General features: G+C 33.4%; 1 protein-coding gene across 1 annotated transcript in view; it reads left to right on the top strand.

The window, feature by feature from the left end:
- Window positions 1–4,540: 4,540 nt before the first annotated feature.
- Window positions 4,541–20,842, top strand: part of LOC6036011 (protein phosphatase 1 regulatory subunit 14B) — a 146,850-nt gene continuing 130,548 nt past the window's right edge. The window contains exon 1 of the mRNA XM_038257555.1: window positions 4,541–4,771. The gene's annotated coding sequence lies outside the window, so the exon portion shown is untranslated. The remainder of the gene's footprint in view (window positions 4,772–20,842) is intronic.

Here is a 20,842-nt window from a genome sequence, read left to right as displayed (position 1 = left end):
GAAAAGAAAATAATAAAAAAATAAGAAGAAGATAACAGCTACGAGGGGCTATTATGCACGGAATTCCTGATGCAATATGAAAGTAAAGGTTACTCTAATTTATTTTGAATGCCTATTTTTCATATTTTTTTGATTGTTTGAAGCTCGAGAAAAGTTTTTTTTTTATTGATCGAACAATTGATTGAACATGATTTTGCTTCTATTAACCCCTCGGTCATTTCGGTTTGATTTGGTTTTTTGACGTTTGTCTGCTTTTAACTGGGCTACGGCCCAGCTAGCGAGAACGACAAAAAATGACGATATTTTACAAAAAAATAACAGAAAAATATTTAAAAAGAAATTAAAATAGTAAATTTGTTTTGTTGATAAATGAATATGTAATGTTGTTGCCCTAAAAGCAGATTACAAAAAAAAAAGTTTGAGTGTGTGTTCATACCAACCTCTGACAACTTTGCCGATTCACATTTAATATTGCGCATTTTGAAATTATGAAATTTCTTGATTCAGAAATTTCAAAGTATTATGTATTAAAAATTGGAGCATTAGGTAATTGCTGCGATATTTACATTAGAAAATGGGAAACTGTCTACACAGAAAAAAAATTATGGGAATATTACATCTGGGAAGCAGTACATTTTTTATGTCAGAAAAAATGTGTAATTTACCACTTTTCTGTAGTAATGTGACTTTTTCAGTCTCAATTGAGGTTAAATTACATCTTAAAATCTTCAACCTTCCAGAATTACACTTTCTAAATTTATCCATTTTTTTGCTGTGTAGTTAAACTATCAATCAGAAAGTCCCCCATTTTCTAAACTTGACTTTTCCTGTTTGTCATTCTTTTATTTGCTGGTACCTCGGCAACCAGAACCTTTCGATTGTTTTTAGAAATGGTCACTCATGAGTTTTTTTAGTTTATTAAGTAAAATTATTTAAAATTGAAATTAGAAGTAAAAAGGCACCATAACTCCAAAGCGGTACACTTTATCAAAATTTCTTTAAATTGTGGCCAAACTATTCGGTTTGAAAAAAAAAAAAAATCATAGCTGTGTTGCATATTTTTTGTGGAAAAACTTCTCTATGACTCAAAAGAAGCTGGTTTTTGCCCCAAAACAAACAAAAATCTACAAAAATTTTAAAAAATATGGGCTAAATTGATTTTTTTGTATGCAATACTAGTTTGGCCACTACCCTTTTCTCCACAAGAAACCGAACTTGGACTCACTTGAGGCCGCGTCCCCCAACTTGCTCCGTAAAACGAAAACGAAAAATGTTTCAAAATTAATTATACAGTTTTAGTTGTTTTGCAATCATTTGTTCCCAAAATTTCTAGTTTTCGACATTGTTTTTTACGAAAAAAAATTTTTTTGCGGTGCTATAGCGCTATAGCAATTTCGTAAAAATTCTAAATATTTTTAAACAAAAAATAATTTTAGATGGTTTTCAGTTGGTTAGAATTCTATTTGGGTAATTCTCCGCCAACTCACACAGCACTTGCCCCGACCCCTCTTAGATTTGCGTGAAACTTTGTCCTAAGGTCGTCGTGAAAAAGTTGGTCGTCATCGATCATGGCCGTTCATAGTCACCCGCGACAGACACGGACGACGAAACGAAGAAAAACGCAAAAAGTAACCTTTTCAAAACTTTTTTTCGTAAAATCGCGATAACTCGTGATGGTTATAAGCAAACCCCTTATGTCTATATATTTTTTTGTAATTGTCTGTTCTACAACTTTGTAGAACATTGTTACACTCTAAAAAATAACCCTGCAAAGTTAGAAAAAAACACGAAATTTTAAAATGAAAAATTTTGTTCTAAATGAAAAATGACCCTTCTGGGTCAATGTAGGTTCGAAAAGTACATCAAATTTCCCATAAAATAACATGTTCCAAAAAATTTTACAGTCGAGTAACGGAAAATGGGAGAATTTTTAAAACTTTTTTAGTTTTTTTTTCGATGAAAAATACGTTCCGAAAATTCTGAGTACGCCATCAAATCGGGCGTCTAATTTTACATAAAAGTCCCTTTGACACCAAATTTCTATCTCATCACCGTTTCAGGCTGCAAATTATTGAAAAACACCTCTTTTTTCGCATGTTCAAAAATGAAAGGGGTCGTACCGCCCCTCCGTCACGAGATATCAAAAAACGGACCTCGGTTTCGTGATCAGGGACAAAAGTTACCCCTTAGGACAAAGTTTCACGCAAATCGAAAAGGGGTCGGGGCAACTTTTCCCGATTTCGTGTTAGTTGGTAGAGAATTACCCATTTTCATTTGTATTTTGAAGTTTTTTGAAAAAATATTTTTTTCCTCTGTTTCGGGCACAAACTTAGAAAAATATTTGCTACAACCTTATTCTTAATACAAATGAGCAGTTCTGTCTGATTTCGGTCATTCGATTTTTTTGTATTTTTTAATCCGACTGAAACTTTTTTGGTGCCTTCGGTATGCCCAAAGAAGCCATTTTGCGTCATTAGTTTGTCCATATAATTTTCCATACAAATTTGGCAGCTGGCCATACAAAAATGATTTACGAAAAGATCGGAAAATTTCACGAATGTTTCACAGTTTAACATTGAAAATTTGACCATTAGTTGCTGAGATATCGACATTAGAAAATGGTGTGTTGTTTGGGTGAGACTTAGAAAACATCAATTTTCATGTTTTTAAACCTTTGCATGGCAATATCTTAGCAACGAAGAGTCATATCAACAAAGTTTAAAAATGCAAAATATAGAAAATTTTCTCAGCTTTTCAAAAATATTTTTTTCAAACATGTGCACTAATTAAAAAAAATGAAAAACTGCAACTATTTTCAAAAAAGTCACCTAAAAATGGATTTAACTTGAAAACGGTGCACTTTATCAAAATTTCACTAAAGTACTTTTTGATTGCAAATTTGATTTTACATCGAAAAATGAAGTAGAAAAATTTTTACGACCAATTTTTATTGACTAGTTTTAGTGACAAAAGTTAAATAAAAAATCACCAAAATTGTTTTTAACGTGTCCATATCCATACCTACAACTTTGCCGAAGACACCAAATCGATCAAAAAATTCTTTCAAAAGATACAGATTTTTGAATTTTCATACATCATTTTTGTATGGCCTGCTGCCAAATTTGTATGGAAAATTATATGGACAAACTAATGATGCAAAATGGCTTCTTTGAGCATAGTGAAGGCACCAAAAAAGTTTCAGCCGTATTAAAAAAACACGAAAATTAAAATTTAAGAAAAAAGACCGATTTCGTAGAGAACTGCCCAAATATAGATGTAGCTTTTGTGCCTAAATTTAAACAATTCTGATTTTTAACTGATATTTCAGGCGCAAACTTTGAAAAATATTTGCTACAACCTTATTCTTAATACAAATTTAGATGTCGCTTTTGTGCCTAAATTTTAATAATATCCAAATCATAGATTTCATAAATAAATAATAATTTTATTGGCATTGATTGTTTAACTATCAAACGCTGAAAAACTCGTTTTTGTGAGTGTGAACCAACCTAGTTTTCCGCGCGTTTAATTTTTATAAAAAACTCAGTTGTCAAAGCAGATAAACTGCATTTATTCTTCAAGATATACATTTGTTTCATACTTTTGTATATCCATTTTTGTACCTATTTTCGACAGCTTTTTAACCAATTCTCGTCATTTTTGTAATTTTCTGCTATTCAAACAACATCAACAATAGAGAATCGCTTGCTTACCTTTTTTCAGCTATATTTTTTTTGAAATAGTTAAAACACAGCTGTAATTCATGGTCGAAGTTCTCATAAGCCGATAACAGAAATAGGGCGAGAAAGGGTACATTTCCCTTAAACTTTACTTGAAATTCGAAATAAGTTGAATTAAATTTTCATGGTCAATAAGTGCAAAATTTTCCGTGCTTATCGTAGTAAAGCTTTCAAACGTGAAACTTGACGAAACTCCTCTTCCTTTACAATCTGTCAAAACTTCAATTTTGATGGAGACGCATGCGCCTCCATTTCTTTCTGCTCTCCCCAGTCAGACACGCACACAAAGACGCTTCCCTTTCATCCTTGCATTGAAATCTCAAACATCCTGCCACACACACAAGCCTACTTTGCTGCCGTTGACGGGTTGTTTGATTGTCAGCGGATTTTCCACTTTGCATGCTTGCGGCGTCCGGCAAGCTTTGCTTTGGGCGGAAAAACTCTCGTACGTCACTTCTCCTCATCTTCTCGCGTGCTCACTCTCTCTTTCTCTCTTTCCGGTGAGAGTCGGCTGTAATCTCTCTGCATCAATTGTTCGGACATCTGTGATGAAGATACACTGTAGAAAAATGGAAAGGCTATTTTTTTTTTGTTGAAAATTTCGTTTTGCATTTATTTTATTTTATTTGATGTTGTCGTGTGTCAAAATCACTTGATTCTCAGAAAATGTCTCAATCTTTCTGAAATTGTAATTTTTACAACTGTGCCCGGACCATTGGGGGAGAGGGGTTGTCATAGTTGCACTAGCGCCAGACCGGAGAATCTGGTGTTGCTGCACGAAGTTCTCTGGGACGACCACTTCTAGGTGGCATCCCTCGAACGGTTGAACGCCATTCCGTCAGTGTCGGAACGGCGCGTGAGGTTTGCGGACTTGCGAGCAAGTTTCGGGCAGAATTATCCATCTTTCTATTCCTCGTGTTTGCAGCGCAGATCTGGTGCGGGTTGATTTGTGGCCAGAGTTGTGAGCATAATTGTGGGAAAATCTTGTGGAATTTGGCTGTCTGTGAGATTTTTGTTACACGAGTTCACAGGTGAGTGAAAGATTCGAGCACGCTGTTCTGGGTATTGTGTAACAATTGCATTCTGGTTCGAGTTTCTTTTTCTTCTTTTCTCTCCCGGGGGATTGTACCGAGACTTTGGAGGGAGGATTTTTAATGCATTAAGCTTCTAACTAAATTGGATGAGGGTTGGGATGAAGAAGGGAGGCATGGTATGGAATCATCATGATTATGTCTGGCTTTCTCCCCGGCTCAGACCACATTGTCTCTCGTAGTCTGCTTAGCTGGTACACGATGCTAATTGATGTTCCGGAGGTTTCAATTCACTAGATGACAGACAAAGCCCGTATCCGTTCGATGCGCTCCAACGCATGGAATATCAATTCCAAGAAGGCGTAAATTCCGAGCAAGGATCTATAAGAATTCCCCCACCTACTCAAACGCCACCCTCCACAAACTTTTCCGAACTCCCCCATTAAAGAGGGGGATCTTCCACGCACAGAAGCCAGGTTAGTTCTGAGAGCAAGAAGACCAAGGAGTCTGCCACGAGGACGACGATGACAGTGACTATGGCCATACGGGAGATGGCATATTCCGGCGGGGTGAGAAAATCAATTATTTCCGTCGGGAATCCCATTGCTGTGTGAGAGCGAGCACAGACGCGGGATGGGATGCTGTTGCTTTGTACAACACACGGTGCTGTGACCTCAGCCGGTACAGTGGCAGCGTGGTGAACTGTTGACTGGAGTGGGTTTGGTGGTGGTCATTTAGAACTCTTAAAAAAAATGAAATTTTGACTTCAATTAAACACGTCATATTGAGGTCACAAAACATCAATTCAATCAAATTTTGCAAAAAAAAATGTCAATAAGTTTAATAATACAGATTGTTTATTTTTACATTTTTTGCAGCTGTTCTATACAACACTGAAAATGATTTTTTTTCTAATTTTATTTTGAATGGATTTAAAAGGCAGAAAATCGTACTATTAGAGCGATTCCACGTAAAACCAGCAGGATCCAGAACAAAAGGGCTCCGATTTGGCTCAAATTTGACTAAAACAATTAGACCCGTATTTTTTGTTTTGCGATTAGGGTGGTCCATGCCCAAAAAGAGTTGTTAAAATAATTGCGCTTTTTCTCGATTTTCGCAAATACCGTAAATTTGATATTTTTTTGTAAAAAAAAATATATTTAAAATCTTTTTTAGGATATAAAAAATATTTTTGAATGTGAGCTCTTTGGCCCGATACCTTCAATCAAATCAGCAAGTAAAGTTTTCATTTCGTCTATAAGTGTATTCAGCTTCAGTTTCTTAGTATTTTCATGAAAAGCTCAACTAATCACCGTTCTTTTGCAGCCAATTCGAAGCACTTTTGATATGAATCCTCTTGGTTCAAAGTGGAATATTTTGTTAAATCATGTTTAGCTTATCAAAGTTACTATGAATACAAAGAGACGAGTTGTTCCTTTTCTTTGTATTCATAGTAATGCATTCTGCTAAAACGTTCAACCAAACCACACTTATCAAAGCTTCAATAATGTACACTTCAAATTTAATTGAATATCACACTTATAAATGGGTTTAATTTATGTTTTTGATGATACGCAAGATACTTTTTTGGTCTTGGTGAGTTAGTTAAAATGTTTATTTTTGTATTTTTAAACATCTCAAAAAGAATAAATCAGGGGTCCTCAACCTTTTGGCCCTGCGGGCCGAATTTGCGTTATTGAATGTGATGACGGGCCGTACACTTTTTTTTATTATTATTAATGATGAGGAAAATGAAAAAAAAAAAAAACAAATAAAACTAATGCTGAAAGAAGTGTTGAGACAATTTTCGTTTTACAAATTGTTATAGAAAATTTTCACGTATTTGACTCTTCAAGTTAAAGTTTCAAATAATATTTCAGAAGGAGAAAGAATTGTAATTTTATGACTTTTTTCATGACAAAGGTGTATAAAAAAATATCCCAAAAATTCAAATGGGGAAAAGACAAATACTATTTTATATTTTCTAATCTTTCGACATAGAACAGTATCAGGTATATGATGTTTCTGATAAAATATTAATTTTTATTTATTATAAATGCAGTAAAAAAATACTCACTTCAATTTTCTCAAGTAAGCTTGTAATAAAAAATCAGGTTTCGAATGATTTAGATTCTTACAAAATTCAAATATTAATAACTGATACATAAAAAATATATTATGAAAGAAAAATGATGTTTTGACACAACAAATTGGTTCAAAATTCGTTTAGAATACATTATCTTTGAGTTATAAAAGTAAAATATTTTGTTCCAAGATTTCATATTAATGTTATACTGAACGCTTATGCAATTTTTTTTGCTTAACCCCTTCCCGCCCAGTGCAAAATCGAGATTTTTTACGTTTTTCCTTGCCATTTTTTACAGACTTTACCAAATTTGATGAAATTTGAATTCGATGCAGTAAACATCCTAATAAACACTGTGCAGGAAGAATGAGTTCATTTCACTCAATAGTTTTCGAGAAATGTCAATTTGAAGTGAAAAATTAGTGGTGCTCTGGTGCAACCATGGGCGTTAGAGGGTTAATCAGGGAGCAAAAATGTACTGACAAAGGAAGTTATCAATGAAAAAAATTACTGCAATTGATAGATTATAAAACGTTTGTTATGTTCATATTGTTTGAAAAGAGATTTTTAACTTATCAAAATAAAATTAATTAAAAGACGTGAAATTTAAGGAAAATGTTTAGAAATTGAAAAGTTTTTGCGTATTTAAGAAAACAGCAAGATGCCAGATCAAAAAATTTAAAATATGAAAGCAAATTAAAAATATATATATATTTTTTAAATTGATCATTCAAGTGTAAGGGCCAGTTGCTGAACAATTTTCAGGAGTCTCCGCGGGCCGGATAAAATGGATGCACGGGCCGTAGGTTGGGCAGGCCTGGAATAAATACTTTAAATATCTTTTTGATATCGAGATATTGGTAAACTAGTTTTTTCTTCTTTATTTTGCTTTTTTACGTACACGCCTAACTCGTATTAATGAATTCAGTTAAATTTAATGAAAACTGAACTACTGAATTTTTAAGTAAATGAAAATCAACAGAAATTTCATCAAAGTTTGACAGATCTATATAAATTTTAACTAAAATTCAGCAAAAAACATACTGAAAATTACAGTAAATATTTACTGAAAACAAACCTCAGTACTTGGTGTTAAGGAATGTTCTCATTTCACAAATATTTGTCCAAATATTAGGAAATTATGGATTGCCAATCTGACAAACACCATTTGGTAACTCAAAAAAAAAAAAACATAAAATTTGCTCTATGTTAAAACTAGTGCGTCCATCCCGGGAATTCCCGGGACAAAAATCCCGGGATTTTTCCTAAACCGGGAATTCCCGAATCCCGGGATTTTCTATAATTTGTCCCGGGAATTCCCGAAATTGAAAAAAAATAATCATATTTTGGTCTGGAAATTCAGATTTGGTTGTGAAAATAGTAGAACAATAAAATGAATTAAAATATGTATTCAGCAAATCTCAGCATTAAATTGGCATTTAAGGAAAAAATATTATAATTTGAATTACCAGGTCCGCAAAATGCCTAGTGCTTTACATTTTTTCTCTATTATTTTATTTTTTTGAAAAACTGGATATATTTACATATATTTTCGATTTTAAATAAAAAAAAATAAATCTCATATCAAATTATTTATAATCAAACACCGGCATCTAGGGCAAATACGTACAAATGTAACGAATAAATACAGCTATTAAAGCAAAAAATATTTGCATGACGTTTTGGACTACTTCGGTTGAAACAGTAACAGAACAAAACAATTTGTACTTCCAAATGTATTGCTCTAAAATCTCCTGTACCTATTTAGACTGTAATTCTGATTTTCCCTCGGTTGGCGGTAGTAACTTGAAGATAATTTGTAAAATATGTTTTATATAAAACAATGAATTCAAAACTTATCTAAAATTTTACATTGACTGGTATCATTTTATTTATTGTCGTTGTTTGTTTTGTAGCTGTTTTAGTCATGTCATATAAAATATATATAAAAGAAAAAAAATATGAAAGAATTCCAAAGTTTTTTTTGAATAGGTCCTATAAACATATGGAAAACAAAAGCTTATTGGACCTTTTCAAAAAAAAAAAAAAAAAACTCAAGAATTATGTAATTTGATTCGCAAATAAAAAAAATTATTAATCATACTGGAATTAAAAATAGTAGTTGATATAAAATTCTAAACACCACAAAGACAAAAAAAAATCTTTTAGGCTATTTTAAAACTGTCGTCTTTGTTTAGATTGAAGTGAGGATTATAACCATTTGATATTATTAAGCTAATTCAATGATTTTAAGCTTGAAAACATAACAAATATAATGAAACATAGATTTTATTACTGATTCAAAAATTTCCCGGGATCCCGGGAATTCCCGGGATTCCAAAAATATTTTTCCCGTTTCCCGGGAAATTCAAAACCCGGGAAAATTGGACGCCCTAGTTAAAACTATTGCTGGGAAATATATATCATCGTAAGCAGCTTTATTTTCCTGTTATTAACATTTTAATTTTTTTCTATTGATTTTGGCTCATAAACATTTGGAAAATACAAAGAAAAAATCAATAGTTTTTTTTTCGAAAATGTATTTAGAAAATAAGTAGGGTTGCCGAATTTTCACGACTACGCAGAAATTTGTGAAATTCCAATTTTTTGCGAAATAGATGCAATAAAATAACAAACTGAACAAAAATTTTATCCACAAAAGTTTTAAGTGTAAATTTGATTTTCAATTGAAAAATATCATATTTACTTTTTGAACTCTAATACTATTAAAAAAAAACATTAAAATAGAATTTAAGTGAAAACATTATTGAAAACATGTTTTATTGCTTGAATCATCAAATGGTTCCAAAATGAGAAAAGTAGACTAACGAAAATTTTATCTAATTATTTTGTCCCTCCTTCAAATAATCCAGAAAGGTAAGGAGGGCAAAAATTATGTTTATATTTAAATATAAATTTTCATTGAAAATTATTATCAAACCATCAAATGAATATAAACATTGAATATTGTTTATTTCAACGATTTTAATTTATTTTGGCAACTTTAAACCTTTTCTATTACCCATAGCACTCATAGATTTTTTTAGAGCTTTATCGATATTTTGCATTTTTTCACAGTAGCATGTAACTGTAAAAATTTATGTCAATTTGATGTTTAGTTTTTTTTTTAAATATTTTCAGGGACATACACAACATTTTTCTAAACACTTTGAGATGTTTAGTGAAAATTTAAGTTCAATCTACTTAATAAAATTACATTTTCCTGCATTGCATTTACCACAATCTTTTAAAATAATTTAGAATACATATTAGTGGAATTTACATGTTCAATTCGATAAAGTGTTTTTTTTTGCAATTCCCTTTAATAACAATTCATTGTAAAAGGTAGAATTCCAAAAGAAAATTTTAGGTTCAAACTCGGGTTATTCAAGATTCAATGGCTTTAGCTTTTAAATATTATTTTAGTTTTTTTAGCAACTAATGCTTAGTCAATTTTTATGCTCAATAAAGTGTACAAAAGTCATTGAGGTTGTTTAACATTAGATTTTATTAGATATCATAGCACTTCTTACGCTTCGGGAAATTTTGGGGTTTTATTATGGTGGTCCCAGTGAAAATTGAATTTTTTAGCTTGACAAATCACTAAGCTTAAAATACGATACATTTGTTGGAAAGTTTTCGTCCCAAAATCACCCCACCTAACGGACGCATACTGTCTCTAGTGGGCAAGCCCACATTCGGCGAGCATACATTTATGTATTTTTTGGACAGTTTCCATCCCCCAGAACGAGTGGGTCAGTAGCAGCCAGCGTGGGTTAGTCCCTGCTATCCTACACATAAAACGACGCGTCCTTCCCAAATGGGTGGTTCTGATGGGCGGTTTCGGCAAATGGGGGGCGAGGAGTGGTACGAGAAAGGTGTGTGTCCTCCGTCAATGTCTTGCCTCGAGTGGTCGGTCTTAATTCGTGTGGAACGATAATGGGCAGAAGATGAGCGCTTTTCTTACCTTTTTCTGCGAAAACGTGACCGAGAATAAACTCACGAAACAGCCGTCGTCTGCCTTAAGTGCTTAAGCCCGGACTGAGTTACTGAATTTCGATAAAGTTACTCGGGATTTCTTGGAATCGTGTCTCGAGTGGAAGTTTGTCGAAAACAGCTCTCGAGTCCGAATGAGATGCAAATTTCCCAATGACTTCATTTTTTTTTCTCAGCTTCATCAAGTGCAATCAAGGGAATTCGCTGCAAGTTTGTGCGTCCTCGAAACTTCAATTTTCGTAAAGTGCTCTCTTCCCATTACATCAGAACTCAGCGGCGGGCACTAACTGCTCGAGCAAAAAAAAAAAGGGTTGGAAAATCAATTGTTGTTCCTGTCCCGGGGAAAATTCGGAATTGCAGCGAATCTCCGTGCTATTTCCCCGAAAACACACAAACAAAGTGCTCATTGCCCCAGAAAGAAGGAAGTGGTTGAATAAGGACGAGTATTTTGTAGCGTGTTTTTGGTGGGTTTGATGAATGTATTTTTTTGGTATTTCGGTTGGAAAACAACGGAAATCCTGACTTTCGTTTTGTGTCATTTTTCGTCGCTTTAGAACGATAAAGTTATTTGAAATGATGACAGATTGGTGATCACAGACAAACAGTTTTTGGTTATTTTTTCAAAAGGTCGTAACATTGCGTATTTTTGCCTAAGGTGAAAAGTTAGCTTAGAGTTGAGATCAAAATTAATGAATGCCAATCAATTTTACACGAAAAAACGTTGAACGCGATCGCATTTTTTGCTGGGTTAAATTTGAATGTGTTTGAATAGGAAATCGGTAAATTATTGTTAAACATAAAAACATGTGATCAAAATCAGTAGATAATTATTTTTTAAAACAATTAGTAACAGTTTTTATTCTTCTTGTTAAACAATACTTCGAAATTATAAACAAATAGAAAAAAAACATTTTTTTTTTAATTTAGTATTTTAAATTCATGATTAGGCATTTGTTTTTTAATTAAAAAAAAATAAGTTAAAAAATCTATCAAACCTAAAACCGAGTACATTTTTTTAAACAAAATGTCGTGTTGCACAATTCACATAATTTTTATATGAATTTCTCATCAATATTATAAAAAAAATGTAAAAATATAAGAAAAATTTAGATTTTTCCTGAAAATTCGGAGTTAAAAATATAAGTAAGAATAATTCTACAGTTTTTTATTAGGTCCTATAAACATATGAAAGACAATAATTTATTGGTCCCTTTAAAAAAAACTCTGGAATTGTGTCTTAGACAAATTCGAAATTATTTTTCGAAACGATTGGAAAATTTTGCAAAGTTGAAATTTGTTTACATTGAAAATCGGACCAATAGTTTCCGAGATATCGTCAGTTGAAAATTACAGGCTGATGACAGAAATTCTTTAAAAAAACCAATTGCCCAATTTCCAAAATTCCAGAGATAAATTACAAGACATTTTTTCTCAAGTTTTAAAAAAATATTTTTTCAGAGGTGCTTTTCTTTCAAGAATTAATTTTCAAGTGCAAAAAATCTAAAAACATCAAAACTTATGATTTTTTTATGACTTAAAAACGATACACCTAATAAAAAATTTCAAAGTATTTTTCGATCGTAAATTCGATTTAGCTTAAAAATGATTTTTTAGATAAAAATTATAATTAAAAAAATAAATTTACGAAACTTATTATGGTGTACTAACTAGGAATCAACATAAGCTTCTCCACGAGTAATATTTTGGAATTGTATTTTTAATAAATTGATTCAAAAAAAAAATTATACAGTCATCCCACATATTCGGAACACTTTTATGATAATTTGTCAATAACATGCCAAAAGTAGCTTTTCTGTCGACCTTACTATTTTTAGAACCTTCATTTGGACATTATCTTGCTATTTCACTAGTAAAAGTAGTACTTGTTGAACAAAAAACTTCATTCCAAGACTATTTTGTCCAGAGCAGCAAAACACTACCTCCAAATGGCCTGTTTCATAATTGTGGGATGTTATTGTGCCTCCCACCATTGTGGAACACCTGAATTTAACTGATATTTTCACAAAAAAAGTTATCAAACCATGTATAAAGCATCACTAAGCTTGAGTTGCATTGGTTTCAGTGTGAGAAGTCATTATTTGGTAATAAATATGTACTCCTGGAGAGATCCAAAGAATGTTTACATCCGTAAGAAAAAAGTGTTCCGAATTTGTGGATTTCAAGGGTCAAAGTTTTTCTTCAAAAACTTGATATAAAGGTTCAAATTTGCAGTTGTTCAATACAGCATTCGAAAGATCGCATGAAAAGCTTTCAAATGAAGGTAAAAGCGAATCATTAAGTTCAATTACCGATTTGCTATGATTTTTTGAACATTGGCCGATCTGTAAACTGTTCCGAATATGAGGGATGACTGTACCTAAAAAATCCTCGCACTTTTTTTTTTGAATGAAAATGTAGATTCTCATTCACACTTCAAATAGTTTATTTTATTTTGAGAATAATGTCTTCAAAATGTTGAGCTGCCATATAGCCGCTCTTGAATGGCAAATGTTGATTGTGTTTAACATAAAGAAATGTTTGCAAAATAGTTTCTTCTACTTCTCAGAAAACTTTACCCTCCTCATCCACTTCTCTTTGCTAGTGCGCCATCCAAGTGTGCCAGTCGGTAGACACAGGAAAAAGTTATCGCCGCAAAACAAATCCATTATCAACCGCAGCAGCAGCACCAGCATCGCCATCTAGTAGTCTGAAATTGTTGGAAAAGCTCTCTTTCTCACTGACGCTGACTGGCCAAGGGGGTGTGGCGGGAAGCTGGTGTGCATTGAGACATCACTTTTTGTCCCTCCGGATGATTTCGTTTTGTTTCAGCAGCCTCCCCCTGGACGGGGGAAAAACTGTCTCGGTTTGCACACAAGAGCAGCACCAGGAATTGGAATTGTTTTGAGTCGTGGCCTATTTTTAGCCGTCCCGGAACCGGAGGCGCCTATTCGCTCTCTGGTGGATGATAAATATTTACAAATTGCACACCCCACCCTTCTGTCTTCCTCCTTCTGGAGGGACGGAATCTCGAGCGTCGTGGCGGCGTCGTCGGGGCCTGTGGGAGTTGGTGCACTTTGGTGGAGCTTTTGGTGTCGTGAGCGAACTTTATTATCGGGCGTAAAATATAATGGAGGGTTCAGTAATGGCAGTTTATGAGTTGGGGTTGACGCTTAAAATATGTAAATTTAGAACAGTTTAACCTTGGGAACTTTGTTAAATATTTTAAAAATTTAAAAACTCTGTCACAACGAAATTGCCTGGCATCACACTGGCTGAATTGTTTTGTAAATAAAGGAATGCACTTTCTTTCTCGGCAATTACACAATAAAACTGCAATTGGCTAGAGGCCTAGAATCGTTAAAGTCACGAACGGCCAAAGTCGCATTTCAATGGTAGATTTGCGGATACGGTGATGCTAATAGCGTTGTTAAAGAATAAACAATTTTGATTGATTTTTATTTTATTTTTGGTCGTCATATTTTGAAAAAAAAGTTTTATGGAATCTACTAGGAGAAATTCTCGTATGTTTGGCAGGTTAAGCACTCGCTCCTAACTCCATCCAATTTGCTGATTTTCACCATATCAACAACTAATTTTGTAAAACTTTTGATAGAAACTCACTCCTTATTGAGCTATTTATCATTCGATTTCAGTTGAAAACGCTTTTCATTAGCTTTAATTGAATGTCAAATTTCTGACCTGCCAACATTAGGGGCACGCTGGAATTAGATGCTGTTCCCCTACGTGATTTTTTATGCAAAAAAAACTCTAATTACTTTTAGATCGCTTAATTGTTCGAAGCTCCACGAAGCCATTTTTTGATGAGTTGTATTAAATAAAATTTATACATTAGATCATGTTGACGTTAAAAAGTGTTCATTTGAACGAAAGTTTTTAGTGGCTGCATTTCGGATTCTTTTCATTTTACAAATTTTATTTCCATCTTAATTATTACTTAAAAATATTCTATAATTTTCTACGCATTTTTTTACATTAGCAAAAATTTTATTATGCCCTAATTTTTTGAAGGTAGGATAACAAAATCATTATTTTGGAATGTATTACAAAAGGTCGAAAGACATAAGGTCGAATGCCAAAAGGTCGAATGGACAAATGGTCGAATGGACAAAAGGTCGAATGAACAAAACGTCGAAAGGACAAAAGGTCGAATTAAAAAAAATACAATACAAAACTTTTGATGCGAGCCTGAATACACAAATATCAAAAAGCAGCTATGGGAAGAGGGTTTGGACGTTTTTATTTAATTTCACTTCTATATTCTTAAAATTTCAGAGGTCTTCTCAATAAAAACTTGCCCCAGATTGCTGGAGACTTTTTGAACTAGTGGGGAAGGGGGGTTAGAGGGGGTTTTTCTTTAAAAATATAAATAAATACGATCGATTTTTTATACACAGCTATGTAGCACCCCCTACAGCGTGGTGCAGACCCGTTATGCTATGTTATGCTATGCTACAGCTATGTTTCTTAGATCTACTGTGATCATGAAAGATAGATTGAAAAATGAAGGAAAACTTGCAATAATATTTAAAAAGCAAGGCTTTTTCGTTTTTTGAAACGGTTCAAATTTGAAAGAATATTAAAGTTTTTTAAATATTACAACGATTTATATAAATAAAATAAAAAAATTCAAAAAATTTTAGAAGAGTATTTTAAAGAAGGACTGCTAAAATTTGAATGAATGGGAAAATTCACAAAATCATTGCGACAGTCAATAAAAGGTTTAAAAAAATAAAAACTAAAAAAAATAAGAAGTCAAAATCAATCAATCAAGAATAGGTTTTTTTTAAATATATAATTAACTTCTAAAATATTTTAGAAGTCGACTTTTTTTTGAATAACTGCTAATGTTTGAAAATATGGAAATCTTATCAAAAATGGTTTGGAAGTTAACTAAAAAAATTGATCATTACAAAAAGGATGGATAAACCAAGTATAAACTCACTGAAAAAAAAAATCAGATTATGATATCTTGATAAATATGAAAAAATGAAGAAAGACTAAAAAATTACTTTGTTTTTTTCTGTTCTCAATATAGGCTGATGCAATTTTTTTTTAAGTTTTTGTCCCCTCCCTCCCTTCAAAGTTGGCCCGAAAAATCAGGGGGCAAAAATAATATTTTTTTTCAAAAAACTTCTGAATTTCAATGGAAATGCAAGTACAATCAGCTGAAATCAATTTAAAATGCATTACTCTGCGTTTAGGATCATTTTTAGCATGTTTGGGTTGATTCAAAAATCTTTGGATTTTTAGAAAATTGTCTATGTTTAGTTTAATGTTTAATGTGTTTTTTTTTCGCTAAAATTTTTGTTTTTGCCAAATTTTATTTTTTGTAAACTAATTATTGCAAAATAAAGAGTTGAACCAGCCTCGGGCTGAAAAACTCTATAATAAAGAATAAAAAAAAATTATTGCAATACAACTGAACTAGTGTAAAATGCATTTTAAAAAACTTTTTCCGTACAAATGATGATTATCCCCCCATCTTGACCCAGGGCCCGGCTAGAGCCAAAGAACAAATACTTTGAAAAATATTTACATCAGTCTTACCATTCTTCAAAAATACTACAACTTTTTTACCAAAAAATATAAAAAAAGATTGCAATTTGTTTTATTTTTGTCTGTTGCTAAAATCTGGATAAAACAAATTCATTTCGAACTTTTGTTTAAATTATAAGTACCAAGTATAAAGTACAGTTCTGGAGTTTTTTTTTTAAAGGACCAATAAACCAAATTTTTAGTTTCTGCTTTTTGGGTGTTTTTCAATACCCCTGACTCAAGGCGGTTCTAAAAACATCCAAAAAGCAAAAACTGGAAATTTGGTTTATTGGTCCTTTTAAAAAAAACTCCAGAGTTCATTAATAAGAAATGTGAATAAATGTGCAAAATTAATGATGACACATTTTCTACTAAGGTTCAAAAATCAAGAACCCCATTTCGCAGACGGAATTGCCGCCTCGACACGCTTCCAATGCGGCGGTGACAATCTGATGCGTGTGTGTAATAAATATTAATTTGAATAATAAAGTGAAAACGATCGAGCGGTTGAGTCTAACCATACCCCAACACAAATGGCATTGTGGCACATTCTGAACGGTTTATAAGGGATTTATAAACGAGACTGACTACCTACTCCATTCATTGAGTGGTGTTGGACTCAAAGGTACAATAAACGTGACAACAATTACGAGCTTGTAACGATTTGTTAGTTTGCGCTAATTTAATATCATGAGAGTATCAGACATTTATGAATTGCTTGGAACCAGTAAAGCTTTTTTTATAAAATTTGAAAGCGAACCTGGGAATCTGAATTATTGAAATTTAATAAAAGCACATTAAATTCAACAGATCACAACCCTACTTTTTCAACAAGAAAATAAAAATAAAAAACAATGCCTGGAGGAGTCGAACAATGACCTCATAACTGGGCCAGCGACAGACTCCAGGAAAAAAAAAACAAACCAACCATTCTGATGTGGTTGGAATAAAACAAACCTTTTAGCAGTGATAAAAAAAAACAAACCGCCGCGGAGTTGGTCGTTTTAAGTTCTGGCTGTGACCCCACTGGAGTTGGGGAAGCCCGCGGTTATAACGTAGTTTGTCCGGTGTTGATCTCATCCATAATCCGCAAAATTGCGGTCAACCTTTCGAGGAAAATGGGGGGGAAAATGCGATGAGCCATCTTTATGGATTAATGAGTGTATTGTTTGCGATGTTTTGCGAGAGTGAGAGAGAGGGCTACATCAGGTGGAAAATACGCGTCTGCTATAGATGAGGTTTTAGTCCAACTGTGGAAGAGAGGTACTTAATTAGGTCACGAATTGTCAGACGCGGATTTTCATGAATTTACTGGAATATCGTTGGATTAGAGCACTTTGCTACATTAAAACGGCCAAAACCTCTGACAAATTTGTAACAGGCTCTGCCATTTACATTTGATAACCTTCATACAAGTGTGCTGAAACAATTGAAAATAGACGGAGAACGGTCGTTTGACATTCTACCGAGATTCCGATCATCGCTCCCATGATCGCATTCAAATGACTTCTGTCACCTTGCTGCGTTCTGACACAAAGAAGAGAGATATAAAAAACGAGAGAAAGAGCACGTTGCCTCGTTCGGGCGGCTGCTTGAGTGGTGCTCATTTTTCGTTCGTTTCGTCTTTGTGTTTACATTCACCGACCGTCACAAAGCAATGACGATCATGATTGGCGCTGTGTGTGAGCGATCAAATTTCGTTTCGGAAATGATCGCTGACATAAATTTTATGCAAATATCGAGCAGTTCCATTCAGTGACAGATTCCTTTTCAAGTCTTGCTTTAACACTGCCAAATGGTTTTTAAAAGGGTACAGTTTAGCTTGAAATTTGTTTTGAGACTGTTTTGCCTTCCTCACCTTACTGAGTAAAGACTATAAAATCATTCGGAAAATGAACTTTTAATTCGACTTCCTAGACCAGTGTTTCTCAACCTTTTGCGATCCATTCCCCGCTTGACTGATTTGCAAGAACTTCATTCCCCCCTCCCCCCCCCCCCCCCCTATTTTTTAATTTACTGGTATCAATGCACAAACATAATTATTTTTTTAGGTTTTAAAAAAGATTACAGTTTTCAACAAAAAAAACTATAGAAGGTATTTGTTGAGATTTGCGAAGGCCTAATTGGGCTGAATTTCTTTGAGCAGATCGAAAGTCCCGATTGTTGTGGTTGATCAGCTAAAACTTGAATCCATTTTTATTAATCCAACTTCTTTTAACTTCTTTTAACAACTTACAATTATTCAGTAATTAAACACCCTTCTTGCAATCTCATTTGGCTTCGGTTTTCTGGATCTTTTTTCACAAATTGGTAAAACTGATTCTCTTCTTTTTGAGAACTTTTTGGTGTTAATCTTTCTTCATCTTAGCAGTTGGCAATGAACAGAGTTATTCAAAATGTTAGCTAAAGTTCTGTTCCCACTCAGGCATCACAGACAAGCAGATCATTGATTCTCGTCGCAACAGTATTTGAAAACGTTTTATTTTAATTTAAAAAATGAAAAGCCACTATTCTGAGCTACTTTTCGTTTAAATTACAATAAAAAAATACAATTATAAAATATGTACAAATATTAAATAAAATTAATAATTATCTGCGGCAAAAGACAGATTACTCTAAAAAATGTGAAGAATTCAAACAAACTTAAATAATATTTGAAAAACTTTTTGTCAACTGCCAATTATCTAATAAAACATTCTTAATAAAAATTGTACACAAATCTCACAGAAACCAACAAATTTGTCACAAAAAAATCTGCCTGAGTCCAAAAAAATACAAATACCTCAGAAATATTTAAAAAAAAAATCATTTTATAGTTTTAAGAAATGTCAAAATTGACGGAAATTGAAACTTTTATAACTATTTTTTGGGAAAAAAACAAATGTTGTTTTTACTAATCAAAGAAACTGAAAGTTGCAAAGAATGATTTAAATAATGATTCAAGGCATTGAATTTCTATTGTTCTATCATCATCTATCATTCTATCATTCCTCCCCTAGAATGGCCAAATTCCCCCCCAGGGGGGAATTCCTCACCGGTTGAGAAACACTGTCCTAGACCTACCTTCATTTGTACATATCGACTCAGAATCACCAGCTGAGCAAATGTCTGTGTGTTTGGCTGTATGTAGACATGTGTACCAAATCAATGTCACTGGAATATCTCGTCACAGGCTCAACCGATTTTGGCCGGAATGGTTTTAATCGATCTGCCTCAACGTCCCCTAAGTTGCTATTTAAATTCATGCAGTTTTATCATGTATTTAAAAAGTTATGTTAAAAAACTGTTTCATATTAAATTAAAATTATGATAAAAAGGGTGGTTTCTTCATGAAACCCTCACATGTTAAATATTTTTAGAAAGCATATGAGAAGACCTTTTAGATAGATAAGAATTTTCAAGATCTGACTTACCTATCTTAAATTACAAGCAGTTTAAAAAATGGTCTGAATTCACATAACCTCAACTTTTTTTGTTCGATGCCACTATCCACTGCGACCAGGAATTAGATCTATTGCGGACTTGCAATTCTATTTATAGAATCACAAAGGCTTCTTCTGTTATTAGGCAGATGGGACACGCACACACGCTATTGTTGAGCGAGTGTGTCGAGCGATCCACTGCCGTAACTTCGCCGCCGAAGAGGTTTGAATGTTTTTTCAATCCTCTTTGGCTCTGCCTTTTCCACTCTGTACTGTCCAAATGTATCGCTAGAACCGAAGTGCACATTTTACGTTTACTTATACCCAGCTAGCCCTTAAATTCTGGTTTCTGAAAAACTCGTCCCTTCAAAGCACTTTTTGCGATCGGGCCGTGGAGCTCTGCAGGGCAATTATACAGAGAACAGTTGGTCCTTATACATGTGAAGAGTACAGGGGAAAGGATGTGCCGAGCCATGTGGGTTTGAAACCACGACCTTCCGCTCGTAAAGCGAAACCTGTAACCATTAGACCACAGGAGCTCGGCGGTTGAGGGCATTGCTTTCATGATAACCTCAACTGGTCGGGTCTGTATAATCTTGACAAAAAGTCTGTAGGTAGCCTGTTTTTTACTCATCACTTATTTTTATAAGGACATGTGGACACTTTAGGGAGGTTGGAATCACTATAAATGAAAGGAAGGCACCAACCACCTAAAGGTGGATTAAGTAACGTTTTTTTTTTAATGAAAATATCGTGATATTTTGCCTTTACAAATTCTCGCTGAACAAGATAACGACAAAAAAACACGTGATTCGATTATCTGTAATGAATTTTAAGTAAAACCTATGGTTAATCAAGTCTGGACTGTATGTGTTACAATGATGCTTGTTCGATGTCAATCCATGCTTGTCACAAATAGCAACTCCCTATGTCGAACTTCTCGTCCACTTACATTGTTCAAAGAATTCGTGATAAAGTTACATAATGAGCCTTTGCAGCCGCCAGCGGCGC

The sequence above is a fragment of the Culex quinquefasciatus genome, chromosome 2, assembly GCF_015732765.1.
Source record: "Culex quinquefasciatus strain JHB chromosome 2, VPISU_Cqui_1.0_pri_paternal, whole genome shotgun sequence".
NCBI lineage: Eukaryota > Metazoa > Arthropoda > Insecta > Diptera > Culicidae > Culex > Culex quinquefasciatus.
Note: the sequence above shows the minus strand (reverse complement) of the source record. Positions and strands in the feature narration are given on the sequence as shown.